General features: G+C 39.5%; 1 long non-coding RNA gene across 1 annotated transcript in view; it reads right to left on the bottom strand.

Annotated features, from left to right (window-relative positions):
• LOC144246470 (uncharacterized) overlaps positions 1-11,044 on the bottom strand; it is a 73,479-nt gene extending 62,435 nt beyond the window's left edge. The window contains exon 1 of the long non-coding RNA XR_014955767.1: positions 195-11,044. This is a non-coding gene — a long non-coding RNA (uncharacterized LOC144246470). The remainder of the gene's footprint in view (positions 1-194) is intronic.
• Between the last annotated feature and the right edge of the window lie 8,725 nt (positions 11,045-19,769).

Here is a 19,769-nt window from a genome sequence, read left to right on the forward strand (position 1 = left end):
AAAAATAGATGCAAGTCTAATACTAATGGGGTAGTTCCAACACATTTATAGCTGCTTTCTTCCAGACATCTGTCCCACCTTTTCTACCAGGAGTATATCTTGGATACGCCTGCAGTCCAGAAAGCCAAATGTATCCTGAGCTGCACCCAAAGCAGAGTGGCCAGCAGGCCAAGAGAGGTGTCCTCTGCTCCCACCTGGAATTCTGCATCCAGCTCTGGGATCTCCAGCATAAGACAATGACCTGCTGAAGTGAGTCCAGGGGAGGGTCATGAAAATTATCAGGTTATAGTGTTGGATCACCTCTCCTGCAAATAAACACTGAGAAAGTTGAGTTGTTCAACCTGGAGAAGGGAAGGCTCTGGAAAGACCTCATTGCTGTCTTCCAGTACTTAAAGGGGTCTTATTTAAAAAAAAAAAAAAAAAAGAGGGAGAGTGACATGTTCAATGGCTATATAGTGACAAGGGAGAACAAGGGGTTTTGATGAAAAGAGGAGAGACTTAGATTAGATGTTAGAAAAAAAGATCTTTACCCTGAGAGTGATGAGATACAGAACAGGTTTCCCACAGAAGTTTTGGATGTCCTATAAGTGTTCAATCCCATGTTGGTTGGGGCCCTGAGCCTTTCTATGATCTTCCTACCCTCTCTACTCTTTCTGTGGAAAGACATTTTGTCTAATTGTAAATTGGCTGACAAATAACCAGGCCTCAGTCCTTCACTCCTCAGGGCTAGGAAACTCCATCAAGAGAATGGGGAATATACTTCAGAAATGGGGGGAGGTACCTATTGTGTGACATTTTCAGACTCCAGAGCCACTCTCCTAGAGCCCTCACACACTGAACAGGCTGCTTCGAAGGTTATATCCATCTTATATACACTTCCATTTGTTTGTAAAGCAAAACAACCTCCACAAACCAATAAAGACACAACGCCTGCAGAAAAAAAAACTCCACAGATTAACTAGATATCCCATGTATTTACTTTAGACTTCAGTGCTAGTGACGGTCTCTATGTGAATAAAATAAACTAGCACATTGACAAATTACCCAAGTTTGAAGGAATAACAAGAGTTGAAATTATTGCAATTACACAATGTTCACAGGAATGCCAAACTGAAATTCTCTGAACTGTAAATGAGACCTGAGGGTCAGGTTCTGGCCCAGGAAACACATGAAAAATCTCAACCAAATAAGTGAAGTAGCACTAACAGTAATCCAGTGCAGGACTGTGTGGGCTGCCTCTTCCCTGGGGAAATTTTCCCACCATCTAGGCTCTGAGTCTTTGACTTCAGCATTAAAAGTACTGTCTTTTTCTAAGTTCAGTCATTAAGCCTTTCTTGCTCCTCTACTATTTATTTTCTTGAAGGAGAAGCTGAGCCTCAGCTGTGAGAACACAGCAACCTGGGCAGCCTGACCTGTACCTATTGAACTCCATGACTTCTCCACAGAGACAGATGCCTGAAACACAAAGGGATGCTCTGCTTTAAATAACCACAGTCCTTCTGAGATCACTTCAAAGGGATATCCCTCACACATGATTCTGGAGCCTTAGGTCCACAGTTTAAACTCAGTTCTACTTTACCAGCAGACAGAGTGAGGAGGAGGAGAAGTAAACTAAGATCTCCCTAAATCTAAGTAGCACAACATTTGCCCAGCCTAAGTGAACAACAGATCCCTTTAGACATAATTGCCTATGGTTACCACAACTCTCAATGCCATAGGGAGGCTTTCTTGGATAACCTTCAGTCCAGGATAATCAACAGACACTTCATATATTCTCCTGCCTGCCCAGCCTGCTTGCTTCACTGTGACCACTGGACTGTTTTGACTTACACACCTTCTGCACATCACCAGCATGACGGAGACAGAGTTGTTTCATCTACTTCCCATTCCCATCTGATACAAACCTGGTGCAAATTAGAACTACTTTCATGTGTTATAAGTTGCAGAAAACTTAACTTGTGATCTTCCAAAAAGGCTTTTATTACTGAGCTTCACATTAGGTGCTAAATTCTTATTCTTTAACACTTTTCCTATAACTTGCCTTCATTAGTTAAATCGATGCAGCTGATATCCCATAGATTTGCAGGGGTTTGCACCCCCTTATGCATGACCCTGGAAGCCTTTTTAATGGGATGTTGTGGAGTATATTTTGGCAGGACACTGAAAACAAGTTTATTTTACTTGCAAGATCACATAATCAGCTCAGCAGTGCTGAAATGTGGCAATGAAATCCTCTCATCGCGTAGAGATGATGATCAGCAATACTACCAATAGATAGGAAAAACTAACTGAGTCGTCCTAGTCAGTGGATCTTACTTGCATTTAAGGCTGACACATACATAGCAATTTGCCTCTGTTCTACAGCAGCTGCAAACTATTAACTATGACAATGAAGTTGATTTTTAAACCAACAAATATGATGGCTATTATGAAAGTTTTACCACTGTCACATGGTGTGCAGTCTTTAAATTCATCCCTTGCTGTGTGGCTGAACTTTTATTGAATTTTTTTTTAAATTAAAAGAAGGTCATTCGAGGACAGAAAACCTCTTTGTCAATCAGACTGTGCAGTGCACAAAACTCTTCCAGAACTCTCATAAAAGCCAAGACCAGCACACTGCACTTAAAGCTCAGTGTTGCAGAGATACCACAACTGCATTTGACAGATAAAAAGATACTCCCCCTCATTCCCTATTGCTTCTTTCCGCCTCCAAAATGCCATCATCTTTGCTGGGTTCCCAGAAAACATAGCTCTGAATGATCTATTTGCCAACTTTTCACCATAAGAAGCCTTCAAAATTATATCCATGGTCCAAAGCACACACCTTTGCTCTAATGCACTGATAGAAACAAATCAAATGACAACAGCTTCCAATCCAAGACTTACAGAGAAGAAAAAGAAGGATTTTAGCTTCTTTTGACAGCATGTGATGCACTGGGGGTATGTTTACAGTCAGATATCATACAAAATGTCTCTCATCACGTACAAACAAATTGTGGCCAAATAAATTTGTAAAAATCGAGATGTAATCTTTAGATCATTTTTTATTTTCCCCCTACATGCCCAGTGAAACAGGACAAAATTTTTTGATTTCTAGAAGCACTTATAACTATTCAGCTGAAGAAGTGATTCCTCCTGGTTTCTATTTCCATTCATCTTCTTTCTCACCTCATCATATGAGCTACCCTTCTCCTTCAAAAGAACTGTGCAGAAACCCACAGGCAGAGCAGGGGGTGAGCCTCACTATTTTACATAACAAAATCATATGCATCAAAACACACACACACACACACACACACACACACACACACACACACACAACTTCCCAAATGTCTGAGGTTAGTTATCCTTCATGTCCTGACAAGTTACACCCACCTTTCCCAGAGGAACTAACTCACTCCATAACAAATCCCAGATTTTTGTTAAAACAGCAAATAAATTAGGACCACCTACCACCCAATCCTGCAAGCACTTACTGGTAGACATCCCAGCCTGCCTACTGCCATGCACAACCTCAGAGTTTCAGTTGGCCTTTCAGTTGTCCGTGACACAAAGTGCCGTATCTCCGGCAAATGTTTCCAGAGTTATGCTCCATTGCTAGGTCAAAATCAGCTCAATTCTCTAACCCCTGTTTACAGTCAGCCTCCAGCACTGGCTTATGTTGGAATAATTCATAAGAATGAAACACAAGGATGGATTTCAGGATAAGGCCCCCAGTCAACATGTGAGAGCATTTATGACTCTGTGAGACCTACACTAAAAAATAACTTAAAAACAAACAGCATTTTCCTATGAGTGTCCAGTTTTCCCATGTTCCAGTTTGCTTTTTCAAGAAGGCTGGTAGGCTGAGATATTGGTCACTATGCGAAAACGACAACATTCAATTAAAACAATGGCAATTTTCAAGAGACACTTTTTTTGAATAGATGTATGACATTCCTAGACATTCTATTAATTAGCAGGCCCCAGGCAACACATTTGGAAAAACAGAACAATCCGGCCTTTGATTTTTATCCAGGCCTTACCCAAGATCACACAGAGGTAGCCAAACTGCTGATAGATCCCCCACACAGAGCATACACCCCCAGCAAACAGCTGTGCTAAGAACTGCGTGTAAATCACTTTGAAGAATTCTCAATCTGCAGAGAAAGAATGATTTATTCATTAATGAAAAACTGCTGGTGTTGGACTAGGCAATCAGAATTTGCTAAGTGGACTCTACTAACAAGTCCCAAATTTGTTCCTGTGTCCTTTTTTCCAGTTACCTGTTTTAACTTCACTTTAAAAGTCATTCTGAATGAAAAATATATCCTGGATGTCTTCTGTATTTCAGGACCAGGAATTCAAACAAGCCCATTATTTTCAAAGTATGGAGGTTATTAATATCCTGATGAGCATCTGAAATTAGCAGCATCTCATGTTCTACACCTACATGATGGTTATCTAGGAAACTGGCATCCTTGTTACACCTTTTATGGGCAGCTATAGCTATTATCCATCGGTAAACTGGATGAAAAACACCATCTCAACAGATGTTGTAAGATGCCGGCTGAAACACTCCAGCTTTTGATACTCCCACCTGCATTAATAATTTGTGGTTGCATTGGATAAAGATCTGTGAGTTCCTTCACTTTTAGGAATTTATTAAGGTAATCAAAACTTTAGAATCGTTCTTACTGGTTGTATTATTCATTTCATCTGTAGACAATAATGCCCCTCTTACATTAAGGATAATTAGGGCCTTAGATGGGTTTTCCACATTTTCAGTAATGCAGCTGTAATTAAAACAAAATCCAAAGGGAAAAGGGGAGGAGTATTTGATCTTGAAAGAAGTCAGACTGTCTGGAGGATATGTATTTTGAAGGTTTTATTGGTAGCCCTCAGAGAAAGGCAGCTATAACCTAAGCTTGAAGGCTAGCAAGGGCTATGTGGGTTTGTGTGGGAGGGGGTTAAGTCTAATTTGTAAATGGTGAGTTATTAGCCCTGACATTTGAGAATAGACACTGCATTGTGTTGATGATGAGAGCAACCCTAGTCTTCTTGTTAATGGCAGTGATTCATTCTTTCCCACTCAACTATTGTTCCCATTTACCTGGCAAAGAGAATTACTTATGTGTTTCCAGTTGCTGATTTCTGGAGAGACTGCTCAGATGAGGAAAAGCAAAGGAGAAGACATCCACAAAACAGGCAGAGTTCTGGGAACAGCACTAGTGGATCTCCGAAAGGCTCTGTGGCCTTTCCCCCTCCTCTACTCCCCTTTGCACCTGAGAAAACCCTAGCTCTTTTCTGCCTTACTCAGAGTTTTCAGACTCCCTTCCTTTCAACTCAGCATTCCCTTAAATCCATGCTTTCAAAATTATTTAAACTATGTGAAGATTTGTAAAATATTTGGAAGCTTTAAATTACTTTAAACCTATGTGTAGTCATACATTTGGTAACACAGAGCAACCAGCTTTGGATTTTCCACTACAGCCTTACCCAGCTGCACAAAAGCAGCTATGCCAACAACTGGCCTCCTACACCACATGAAACCACCCAGAAATCCCACAAGGGGTCTCAGCTAATTATCCTCACAGAAGGCCATATATTGAGTTTTTTTTAAATTGTCTGAAAGCCATGGAATATCAGGACAACAACCAGGAGTAAGTAAATCAAGACTGAAGCCTCCAGAGAGAGCTGTCTCTCCAACAGTGTTTTGTAACATGCCTGGCTACCGCACTCAGATTCTCTGTTTGTCACTTGGCGAGCTGCAAACCCAACACTTCTGAGGCTGCCTCCCCTCCTCCCCAGCAGACCGTGACACTGGTAGATGGGCCTGATCCCTTGCTGAAGTGGAAGAGCTGCATTGACGTCAGTGATGAGACTTCTCTTTCTTGCAACTACCAATCTGGCCCTCCCACTTTTACAAATGACCCCAAGGGGACGATATGAAACACAAAGCTTGGAAAAGTACAGAACTATGACTTGGGAACAGCCCATGGCACAGATTAGGGAACAGTAGCCATAAAGAGTTTGAATCCAGATGTGAAATTCCCCAAAGCCAGGACTATTCAATCCCTGTCTCATATGTGAGGCAAACAAGCAAAATTAACTATTGGGTCAACCTTGCCCATAAGACACGGCTTACTGTGAGTAAGTCCACAAGAAAATCTTTTGGAGCTCTTTACTTTCAGGACATGCAAACAGCTCCATGTTTGTGAAAATGCTGCACCCTTGGTGCAGCCAGCCAGGACCACTGCAGCAGGCAGGGCAGGGCAGCTGACACTCTGGGGTTTGCTCTATGCAAATACTTCTTGTGCCCAGGGAGCACAGAAACCACAGCTGCAGCTCTGCCAGTGGGGTGGAAGGTGTCACATCCAGAGGCAGCAGTGGGCACTCAGCTGACCTCAAGCAAACAAAGCCTAAGTGGAATGTGGTATCCTCAATTCCATCTTGGGTTTCAAGTGATTAAGTGAAGAGATGCATGAAATTCATATTGAGTCCCCAGATTACTACATGCATAGAGCTACAGCTCTCTCTGAGCTGCCTCAGCCAGCCATAAAGGTAGCTGGGCCTTGGCCATGCAGAATTCCCACAGATTTCAATGGGAATTTCAGTGTTCCAGTCTGGACTCCAAGAATGCGGTGCTGGACCCAGAGCTCTGATGGCTGGAGCCGTATTCAATATCAGCGTCTGGCAACACCCATTTGTAAAACAGTGACTCATTCACAGGCAGAACTTTAGAGGGACAGACAGGATGACTTTAATCATTTCCATTTCGTTAACAAAGCTCAGTAAAACCAGATGAGCATCCTGGATGATAATACTTGGTATTAACCTAACGATTGCACTGATCCACTGCCACAGTTAGGAATAGTTTTATATCCTACAGAATGCATGGTTTTCATTTGCTTCCAGAACATAGCAACTAATGGACTTCTGAGGCTAAGGAAAAAATAATTTTTAAACACTCATGAATTTATTTAGGAACAGGGCTTTTTTCTGAAAATCAGAAGCATGGAAATAAATTACAGAAATTAATTTGCCAGAGAACATCTTCAAAAGTACCTAAGTGACTCAGGAGCCTGAGACATCAGATAAATCAGCTGCCATTAACACTTTCCATTCGTTGTTAACAAGAGAACAAGTGTTTTGTGTAATGGACTGTATAGGGAGGGACACTTAAATCAGGCAGCTATTACTGCAAGGTGCTTATTTGTGCACAGTCCTTTCCTTGGACCTGTTTGGTTTAGATTTAAATATACAGTTTTAAGTCTTTTCTCCTAATACAAGCATAAAACCTCAGACCTGAGAGAAAGCATCTGAAAGCAAATTGCTAAAGCTGGAATTTGGCACTGGATTTTTACTCAAGATTTTTTTTAAAAGAATGGGCTGTCTTCAGGGCACCATTTTTTTCAGATCACATCTGGCTAACCCTTTTAACATATTAAGGATGCAATTCCCTGGCAGATTTGCAAAAGGATGCAATTCCAACTGCAAATGCTCCAAGATGCCCTGGTAGAAGCTACCTCTGATCCTAAAGTCTAGTAACTGCAACCCTCTGATTCTGATCCAAAATTAATATGCTCTGCTTCCCAGCAGAACTTATCAGTTCAGGCTCAGCCACATACTAATGATGGCTACACAGAATCCCATTCCCAGGCAGCTTTCATCCAGCCAGCTTGGAGCATGGACAGAGTGAGTTCATATCTGCCTGCAAAATTCTGAGTAGATGTACCTTCAGTAACTCAAGCAGTTAGGAGTAGAAATGCAGGATGATCTTGAGCAATATTCTCACAGTTCAGTAAAGGCTGGCTTTGCTCACTAATTTGAAAAGCCTGCCAGAGTGTGGTAGTTCCCTTTGCTTTCTGGATTGATATGATTATTCCTTACTTTGAGTATCAAAACTTTTCCTGGCTGACACTTTTCCAACTTCACAGTAACTCTTGCTCCACTAAGAAGACAGAGTGATCTCCTGTTCAAGAGCATGTGTTCCTTCAGGAGTTGCCTCCTTGAGAGAATATAAAATCAACAAGTGCACTACCTTTCATTAACTTAATTTCCCATATTCAATAGGGTAACAGGTCCCTAGCACGTCACAAAGTATTACTGAATGGATGAGATAAACACATTTAAATTCAGCACTGATGTCTGAAAACCCTCTGGTTAAGATCATAGCAATTAGGCAATACATGAGATTTGCTACAACAGCATCCATCTTAGAAATGAGATAAACATCAGAATCTTCAGTAGAATTAAACTTACTACAATGCACACAAATCCTATTGCTTTATCTTCCTATAGTAAAATGTATAACTGGATTGCTTCTGAATGTTGTCCACTTTCAGCTACAGTCCCAGCTTACTGTGCAGTTCTATCATGTCTCTTCCAGCCCTTTCAAGATCTCAGGCCATTGGTGTGAAAATGGTGGTTTTCACTCACCATTTTTATAGCAAAATACATAACAGTAAGTTTGTCCACCCCCTCTACCCATTGCATATTTAGGTTAATGCAATAAATCAAATGGAAACTACCTGCTTGGAGATCTGCAGTACTTCTAATCTCAGATAGTATCAGGAGTTAAATGTAAGACAGAGAATTCATACAAGCTATTTCTCCCTATCCTTCCAAATATTCTCTGCTTTCTTCTCAGTTTTCTCCTCCACCATCATAACAGAACTTCATCACAGTTACATTCTATGTAAAACCAAAAAACCTATTCAATCTTTCAGCAACAGTTCATCTAATTTTGGTTTTTGATGACCCCAGAATCATTTATTTTCCATGTTATCTTAGTAATCATTGTTTTTTTAGTAGTATATTTGTCCAGACTCATTCTAGTCCATACCATATCTGTAGTTCATTTATTATTTATTTTTAAATCATAGGGATAATTTCTCCAGGCTTATACAACACTTCTAGTTGGGCAACACCAGCCTGTCAACACCTTCTTTTCCTTTTTGCAGAAATTCTTCCATCATGACTGCAGCATCCATACGTATTCCAACTTTTGCATAACCTTGTCCACTGTCTCTAGTATTCACTTAAATTTGAATTTGTCCTTTTCAATTTGCTTTAAACAGAGTCTGTAAAAGTCCATCTAATTCAGCAAAATCCTTCTTTAGGACTAGTAATGGTGTTAAGACATTGGGATTTTCATGCTTTGCTTAATGCATTTTCTCCTGCACCTCTTGATTTCAGTTACTTTCTGCTAATACTTTCCATCCAGCCTGGGTAGCAAGGCAGTGGCAGGTCTTATTGCAGCAGTATAAAAATATATTTAGTCAGTCTTGTGTTGTGACAATAAACTAACAGGTTTGAAAATTAAGGTGTGTGAATTCTTTGAACACATTTGATACCTACAAATTCTTCATATGCTCTGACAAAACTGTCTAGGAATGCTAATCTGAAAATGTGCAAGAACTATAATGACAAAACCCCCCAAATGTTTAATATCCTACAAATATGTGTTTACAGGTTGAAAAAAGTAAATACTGCCTTTTTCTTTTACTGTCCTATTTAGCTCTTTCCTTTCTCTTGCCTCAGTTAATACTAAAAGACCTGTGGAGATGAAAGCATGATGTCTGTGACACTCTGATGCATGGTCCAGGTGCAATACACACTGATGTCCTGCATGTGAGCATGTCTTGCTCTACTGCACTGGCTGAGAAACCAGCTAGATTATGTTCAACAACAAAGCAGTTTTCTTTTTACTCTGCCCCTGGCTTAATGACAATGTCACTTAGCATTTGTGATCACAGTTTGTTGTTTGCAGTGCTTATTTATGTGCAGCGCTATAAGGTGGGTAGCACACACTGCCTCTCACTTATTTTCATAAGCTGAAACTAATTAATGTTTTGCATGCCATGGATAAGAGGACAGCTGGAAATCATCAAGGGGAAATGCAAGCAGTACATGAACTGTTCTTCAGTCAGCTGTTTCACTGCCCAAGGCACACACAGGCAATTCACAACTTTGTCTCTCAGGTCCAGTCTTGCTTTGCTCTGTCACTCAGAAGTCAATACAAGTATCCCAACTTTGCAGTGGTATAACAGAGAACATACTTGGGCCCAAATATCCTCTTGGTACTTCAAACCTTCTGGTTCTATCAGAACTTGAGACTTAAAGCCTTCTGGTGACATGGACAATCAGGATAAATTAGCAATTAATACTACATAATTGCTCAGAAATCTCTTCCAACTCACAAATAAAAGTTCCCATACTCAAGCCACAAGTCTCGGACTACATACTCCATCAATAGACATATCTTGTCACATCTCCCAGAGGCCAAACACAGGGTTTGTCTTAACCATGAGGAATAGAAGCAGAGAGCTGAGGTTCACTGCAAATGCCATCTTACTGGTCTTCATTACCCAGGCCTGGGAACAGTTATCCAGAATGCTTCTGCTAATCTCAGTTTCTGGTTAGCTCTCCCTCACTTAACCCTGAACCTTTCACATACACATGAAGACAAACACCCAAAGTTCTACATGCTAAGACTTAAGCAAACACATTTTGTGCCAGGTGGCATAGGCCAATAACCTGCAAAGGTCCACACCCACACAGAATTACACAATGGACCACACGTAGTTTGGAGTATGCCATTTGCCTATCACTAAGAATTATCAAGCACCAGTCATTTCCAGAAACTGTTTGCTGGTCTCAACAGATCAGTTAAACTGCATTTATTTTTGCTCTAAGCAATACCTTCTATGCCTGTCATTCATACCAATTTGTGAGTTCACCCAGATACCCTTTTCCAGGTCTTCAAACTCAGTAACATTTAATTCACCAAGTGGAATTTCTCTGGCTCTTCTCTGCAATCCTAATTTCAACTTTTATCCTGATGAGCTGCCAGAGACAGAGTCTACTCCACAGGGATCCCAAATGCTACAGCCCACTGCGGCCCAACACTACATGACAGCAAATATTTTGAAAGAAAGAAAAGACTCCAAAAAAACATCACTGGAGCCCTAACATTCCAAAATGTGAATTCATACGTCAGTTGTGACATGTTCAAGCCTCGACACTGGGCCAATGCACAGACCTCCCCAAAGGCTGAGCGTGAGGTACCTGCCTGGTGTCTTGGGTCTCAACTTTAATCCACTGGATGGCAAGGGGCTTGAGTCCAGCAAGGCCAGCACTCCAGGCAAGACCAACACAAGAATTTTTCTCCCTGCACAGTAAACAATACACTATTTAGCTGATAGCCTCAGTGATTCTTTCTGAACAAATACAAAGAATAGACGTGGATTTCCAGGAAATAGCTCCTGATCTCATCCAGAATAATAAATTGCAAGATATTTTGTAGATTTTCAGCTGACATCGGAAAGGCCGAGCTAACAATCCAATTAATCTCAAAACAAAAACAGCCCTTAATCTAACATATATCAGCAAATTCCAGTTTCTCTCTTTTCTAACAAAAATAACAACACTGTAGTTGCCAGTGCATTAATAAGATCCTATTTCTGCTCCAGAGACTGAATCGAACCTTTGTTCTTCACAGCAAAGGATTAAGAAGGTTGCTATTTTGGTAATGAGATGTGGAGAGGTACTTACTTTGCAGCTGAGATCCAGGCTGCATGCCTGAGAAAGGAATAAACTGTGTTACCTCAGATGAACTTTATTTGTATAACCAGTATATCAAACTCTGTTAGTTTGATGCATATCATTAGCAATAAAGAGAGACTATTAATGAATAATTACAATTTGATTAGAGTTTAAGCTCATTTACAAAATATGCCTTATGTTGTAGATAAAGTGATGAATGTAGATTTTAAGAAAACAACACATAAGAAATTAGAAAAAGTAAAACTACTTACTTTCTAGGTTGCTATTGGCCAGTTGCTTTTTTTTTTTTTTTCTTCACAAAAAAGTCCATTTTTTTTCCATATATCTCACTTCTTTTATCAAGCACATCATGGAGAAACACTGTCATAAAATGACACATGAAGGAAAAAAAAGTGTCAGAAAAAAAAGCACATGGACAGGGACAAATAGGAGAACACTGAAAAGAAGATCAAATAATATGACACAGATCCAAGTGCTGAGGTACCAACTTAGTGCCCAAAATGATTGAGAAAACTGTTTGTGAGGCTGTAAAAGGAAGCAGTGACCTGTGAAAATGAAACCAACTTCATGAAAACATTAGTCATATAAAAAAATATGTTGTTTATAGTTATCATAACAACATTTTCATTAAACAAACATGTTTGGTATATAAAGTTGCTGCAAGTAAAACATTTCCAAAGGACTAGGGTAGGTAAGGTAGTGTGGTTAGAACCTGGCACCATTTCATAATTACACAGGGATCAACTTCTTGCACTTAGAAATGGAAATGTTTGGGGCTTACATCAGAGGAGGTCTGAATTTCTAAATGAAAAGTATTTTTGTAACAAGATCTAGGAGCATCTTCAGATATAGCAAATACAAACAGAAGTCAAGGCAAACACTCTCAACATTTCACTTGTATCCTGCCTATTGGCTGTTGACATGAGGAAATACTTTGAAAACATGACAAAAAGTTAAGCTATTTACTAACTCATTTCCAGTCTATCAGGCCAGTGTATTTCAAACACATATATCAAAGACCCACCATGATGCAATACAATCCCAGACAGAGCCAGAATGTCAGAAAGAAATTGCTCCAACAGTCATTGCTGATACCCTCTGGGAATGATGATTTGCATCTGATGAAACTTGATCTCTCCTTCTCTAATGAATAGCAAGAACAGAATACCAAAACTCCACAGAAGTTCATATATGTCTAACAGGTGCCAGATTTCCTAGGGAAACAAATCTTATGCAGTCAAGCTTTGTCTGCATGAGTGGTCCCATACATATTACCCCTTCAATAATCTTTTGGATATGATCACCAATTCCAGCTACATCTGATAAAAGCAGACACCTCAGAAACAATTAATTTCTTAACAACATGCAGAAAAATCATTGGATGGGTGAACAGAATGGTGTTAGTAAGAATTTTAACCTGAAAAAGTAAAGGTTTACTATGAACATAACCTATTAGGCTTCAGAGAATCTACTAATATCGAGCTCTTGGGAATTTCCTAGACACTGGATAAGCTCCAACTAGAGCTTGTGCCTTGTTAGAAAACCAGAGAATCCAGTGCCATAGGATACAGTATTTTATTTACTTCAAGGTCAGAGCAACTGTTTTTCAAAATCAACATCAGTACAAAAGAAATTGTGTTCACAAGATTACATTTACAGGTAAAATTTTAATCAAACATGAAAGGAATTGGGCTCAGTGCAGAGGTGACAGAGGAATATTTTTTGGCCTGTAATATGCAGGCAGTCAGAATGTACAAACAGTTCTCACTCTTTGCGTCTACAGAACATGTTGATTTCCTTTTAAATCCTCCAGCAGGTTAACTAGACAAAATATTTATTTACAGCATAAAAGAGGATGAAACTCTTCAAGGACTGACATCTGAGTATCAGTGTGAAGTTATGACAGGAGGATCCACACTCATTAAATTTTCCACTTTTACTCTGCCCAGAAACACCAGTATTGAGCATAATTGCAGATTATAAAATAACTCCCTCTTTGAAAACTTTAAGAATTTTCAGCATGACTTAAGTTTCATATCATACTGGTTAACTTTCAATAAAAAGTGTTAAGGGCCTGGACACTAAAGGTTGATCCACAATGGTGCAACTCTGATAGGTCTCAAAGACAGCTATTCTTAGAGAAAAGAAAAGGAATCCAATTGATGCAAGACTGGACACTCAGATTTAATATGCAGATTCTTCACAGACTTCCCTAATATTTAGATATTCAGCCAACTAATGAAAATTCTTTGGACTCCTCCCTAGGAGGAAGAAGAGACATTATGGTTGAACAAGATGATTGAACATGAAATTCTGGAAGTGGCAGTTTCATTGGGGGGGGGAAAAGAATATTTGAAAATTAAATTTGGCTGCCATATGGTGTGGGGAACTCAAATGGAAAAAGAGTGTCTTCCATGCTTCAGCTGAGTTCTCTGGTAGCTGACTGTGCCTGCTCCATGCAGCCTGTGAGGTTGAATGGATACCCCAGGAGGAGGCAGATACACAGCTGGGTGACAGCTTTAACAGCTGGCTTCCATTTCTAATGTACAGTCTGAGTTCTGAGAGCATGAATGGATACACAGATGCAGGGGTACACGTACACACATTTTTCTTTTACAATGCACAGACCATCATAAAATCACCTAAAATGCTCTCTCACTCTGTGTATAATATGTCTACAGACTCAGTCATTTCTATGACAATAGCCTTCTTTGTTCAAATTTTGTATTATCTCAGATTTCAGGACTTCATAGAATTATAAAAAATAAACCCCCTGCTTCATTTAAACCACCATTTAAATGAAATGGTTTGGTGATCAGCAGTCTCTGTAGCACAGTTAGCAGACAATTCCCCAAATTCTATCAAATCTCTCTTTCCCAAATATGTAAGACAATGCCAAAGTCAAAAATTACACCTGGTGCATCATTCTAGGTAACAGGGAGAGGCCCAGGGTTCCAAACATCAGTTCCAAGTTATACCAATTTAAGAGCTGAGAAAATGCAAGTTATATGCAAGTTGTATTTATATGCATAATTAGAATAACCATGGCCTTTCTCTGGCTTAGTGGCCTTTTATAGAAGCTGCAATGCATCAGTGCATCAGGGACACAGAGGGAGAGGGACAGACCTGACACTGAGTACCCTGCACTTGCAGAAGTTGGAAACACTGGCAGGAGGCAGCCTAGGTCCATCTTCACTTGAATCAACAGGTGTTTAGAGTGCCCAGACTTGCTGAAAATGAAGCCATGGTTGTCTCCACTTGGGCAACCACACTTCGAAGCACTTTTTGAAAACGTAGCCTGCAGGGAAATGAGGGTTAGAGTGAAGCTGTCCTTGCTCCCAGGCCTCACACAGAGGCAGTCTGTGACTGCAGGACTCCTTTTTCCTTTTTTCCCTCACATACCCTAGCCCTTTGCAGTGAGGTGGGGCCAGGGGGAGGCATTTTCAGCCTTCTGAGGACCTTTATACTGTATTAAAAATATGGGTTCTTTAATGTTTCCTTTCTCAAAAGTAGTAATATAAACTAACTGAGTGTGCTCTTAGGGGAGCTTTTGGCAAGGGTATGGGACAATCCTGTGCCAAACCTCATCTTTGGCATGAAGAAATAAACAGACTGTGGTTCTGTATAAAGACAAAACTTTTGGAAAGCCTTTAGAATATTTCTCATAATGAAATGGGGGGGAGGGAGGTGGAGTGGGGGGGTATTTTTCTTGAAATTCTGAATACTCTCCAGAATACAAATCCAACCTTTAAATGTTTTGGTCTCTTCAATTATGAACTCAGCTTCTTCACTAAAAAATTGAAACAATTAAATTATGAATGATGGATATGATCTGATTTTGAACAATCCTCATTAAGGCTATTTCCATACCATTTCATCTTTGTATAGTAAATAGAAATATTGTATCAGATAAGAATTAAATTATTCTCATCACTCTACATTACAGAAAGGGAAACTGAGATTGAAAGATCATGTGCTCTGTCTGTCTAAAGCCACAAATTATCCACTGCTCAGAATAGCAGTGCTCCAAACTCTATCTGCTGAACCCTATGCTTCTTCATAGATGATGTTCCCATTTCCCACTCAAGGTACCTGAACGAGAATATTGTCAAAAAAAAAAAAAAAAAAAAAAAAAAAAAAAAAAAAAAAAAATAGGGAAAGAAAGGTCTTGGATTTTACTTCTGCTTGCTCCCAATAGTGTTCAATAATAAAATGAATGGCAATGCAGATTGTATAGGGGATCCAGAAGAAAAGCAATCACAAAATTTTGGAAATACCTTAGTAAAAGGGTCCTGACAATGACATTTCTCATTACATCATACACAACTTCTGTGCAATAGAATAGCTCAACCTCCCATATTTAGCAAATGAGGTTTATCACACATAGATCTGAAACACTTAGATGAAGACTGAGCATCCAAAAGGCTACTGTGGTTTGCCAATACACACACAACCCTTTTGGACTACCCAACATATCATGAGTGTTATTAAAAGAAACTAAATACTTTAAGAACAAGTTTAAGAACATTTTAATAGTGTTCCTTTTTGATTTTGGGTGGAAAGGGATGCTGTTCTCTTCCTTTTGAGGATTATTTTTTCTAAGTACATTTCTAAATCCTACTTAGTTCTGTTTAACTCCAGCCTAGTAAACCCTTTGTGTGTTTCTTTTGCTCTCAAGCCTCTTTAAGCACTTTTTAGCCCAACAAGGGTTTTGCTGTATTTTCCCTTTTCATTCTTTCAGAAATCAAGTATCTTTGCCTACAATTTGAAGAACTGCTCCCATATACATCCCAGTCTACTGCTGTAGGCAACAGAAAAGTTTCAGAATTAATAACCTATGAAAAATGAATGAGGCAATTTTCAACTCATAAAGCTTTAAAGTTCTCTGCTTACTCGAGCAGATATGTCTGTAGTGGATTCATTCATGCCAGATCATCAGCTTTTCTCTGAAATAATGGCAATAACACAAAAAATGATTTAACATAGATGCCAAAGTTCTGATGTCATCATGGGACTGCTCAAGCTGGAGCCAGGACTCTGCTGGAGGTCAATCCAGACCTTGACATCAGTCTACCACTTCCAGAAAATGGACATACCTCTCAACTCCACAGCCCTCCATTACAGCTACATAGTTGACATTTTTTCAAGCATATCACTGCTAAAAGCAGTGGTTAAGCCCAAAGCTTCAAGAATCTCACTAAAAATGTACCAGTATCTAGTTATGCAAAGGCCTTTGGTTAAAGAATACATAAACTCCAAATACCACTGAGGCTTGGGGGTTGCATTTTTGGGGGTTTTCAGTTTAGGAATTTAAGTTGCATCTTACTGTGAGAAAAGAGAAAGCAAAAACAACTGTGAAATGGTACTAGTCCACTAAAAACTCAGAGTTATAAGTTATGATGCCACAATAATAAAGAAAAAGTTCATGTAGGACAGAAAGACAGGCTGTGACCTCAATTCTACTAATTATCACAAAGCTGTTTGCTTCATTTTTATGAATGCTTTCCTATCTTCACACTTAGTACACTTTGTTGCAGTGCTGCTCCCCTGATAGGTGACCAGTCCAAGCACTTATGTATGTCCAAGTGCTTCACATCAGAATTTAGCACTTCTTATGCAAGAAGAGAAGTTTTCCTTAAAAATTTCCTCCTTATTTTCACTATAACTCACTGCAATGTATGTAGACATTGTATTAGCATACAGAATAGGGCAAAATGGGGGCTTTTAAGTTTAAGATGCATATGGCAACATTTTAGGCTGTAAGTGATTTAGAAGCATTACTGGAGAGGTATTTCCTGTAAGTAGCACAATTAAAAAGTGGTTATTTAAAAGGAACTAACAAAGCAACAGGATGGAAGTGGCTGACCTACTGGGAGGTGTAACATGAGGGTGGCATGAAGTCAAGAGTGCAAGACAGCTGCATAGTACCTTAAGAAGCAGGACACTGAGGATCAAGTGGGACTTACACAATAAAACCAGGGAAGAGGTTCAGTGGAGAAGAACTTTTCCTGCATGAGTGAGAAAGCTCAAGGCAATATTTTCAACTGAGTAAGCACTAGCTGATGCAGGGGGATTCCAAGGCCTGATCCAAGTCAATGAAAAAGGCTGAACTGGCCAGGGTTGCCATCAGGTGATAGAGTCCAAGTCCTCCAGTGAATTCAGATCCTCACAGTCAGGTACACCCTGAAGTGCTGCTAGTGTTCAACCAAAATGCAAATGTGAAGAGAATATTTCTTCCACAAGTGCTTTTTAGGCAAAGCTTCAAGGCCTATCATGAACAGACACTGAATTACACAGGCAAGTACAGACTTCCACTGGGTAAACATCTTTAAGGCCATGTGCATGCACAGTAGCTCTGAGGAGTACAGCTTGTGTTCACTCCACTGACCTCATTCTCATCCATCTATGTTTAATGTAGTCCACCACAGCAACTGAATTCTCTACTTGCTAAATACACAATGTGCATAAATTTTGGCTTTTTCTAAATTGCCACAGAAGGTAAATTCACAATTTTTTTCAGCATAAAAGCGTGGGTTTTATGCAAACTTATTTTCTTAGCAGACAATTGAAAACACATTTTAAATATATTTGTCTACTATTTAACAGAGAAAATATGAGCAGATGTTTTTTGGATGAGCTACATTGTTTATTATTTTCCTAAGATGTCCAAAACATGATACTTATTTAACCCCTAGAGTAGTGACACAGAAATGACATGATGTGCATCATACATCAAATAATGGTCACTCCTGCTGTTCTTTAGACATTTGGGGCTTAATTTGCAATTATTTGCATTTATAGAGCAAAGCTATACAATAGAAATGGGAACACATCTCCTAAGTTGATACAGAATTGATTTTCAAAGGGTGACATGCACCAAAAATCCTGTTGCGTGATTAGTATAAACATATAAACAAAAGAATGAGGAACAGCGTTGTCTGCTAATGGATTTTCAGTTATGAATTTCCATTGTTACAACATGTGATTAATTTACATGTTCAAATTAAGTCTCTATTTTTGCATGTTTAATTACGAGGTATTTGAGAGCATGGTTGGGTGTGTTTGATTATAAGCAACATCTAGGAAAAAGCTTGTAATTTGCAATTTGCTTGTCCTCATTTAAAATGTTCTCATTACATCATGGAATGAACAAGTTAAAAAAAAGGAATGTCTCTGTTCCTAGCACACAACACACAAGTCATGAGCTTTCCTCCTAATATTTCCTGTAAGGATCAAAGGTATCTTTTTGACAAGTGAGTGACAGAGGGAATCTGTGAAAACAACAGTGTGTCCTTGGAGAGTCCAGTAATGCACATACTGTGGATGCTATCATTTAATCTTACTTCAGAGTTCTCCCAGTTCCAAAAAGTTCAGACAACCCTAAATTTTAGTGGGATTTCCATTTCATGCCTCTGTGCCATGCATGAACAGCTCCAGGGACTAATGCTACAATTTTCCTAGTAAAACACAAGGGTCCAACTGCAAAAGAGGGCTTAGGGCTGTCAAATAACTGGTTTTTCAGTTCAGCTGCCAAGCCAAACATTTGAAAAAGAATGTTGTTCAAACTGAACCAAATTCACAATTTTTCCAGGTTTCCACACCAAAACCACTACCATCCCCACCCAGCCCACTGTACTTAGTTTAACATTAAATGTTCCATGTGTCTCAAGGGGAAGAATTTTTTGAAAATGCAAACATAAAAGACAAGGAAATACAATGCAAGATTTGCAAAATTGTTGCAAAGGGATTGTTCTCTCTCAGTTCATATATACAGTTCACTCTTTGTTATACTAAGAATGCTTCCTACTGCATTGAAGCCACAGCTTCCAAAGTGAGTACTGTTAACATAAGGCTGGAGTATCATTCTTACTCTATTGCTCTTTCACTCTCAACTATCATTGAATTAGTTTGCATGAACTGGCTTATTGGACTGCTTCCATTTTGGAATTATACAAAAAGCAATTGCTGAGCTACTCCTATGGGGAGTTAGAAACACAAATTCAAATTCCTGTCTTGATTGGACAGGGCATGGGTTTGAGCTATGATCTGATTTTGCTTGTGTGACTCATTACTGAAGGATTGTGAGACAGGTTCTCACCCCTTGTATTGAGAATGGTTCACTTTGCATGCAGCACTTAGGTGGCCACCACCAAACTGAATACCTTTAAAGCCAGCTGACTAGCACAAGCCCCTCACAGAGAGGGCATCAGACCCACAGA

This window comes from Lonchura striata, chromosome 5 (assembly GCF_050655825.1).
Source record: "Lonchura striata isolate lonStrDom1 chromosome 5, ASM5065582v1, whole genome shotgun sequence".
Classification (NCBI taxonomy): Eukaryota; Metazoa; Chordata; class Aves; order Passeriformes; family Estrildidae; genus Lonchura; species Lonchura striata.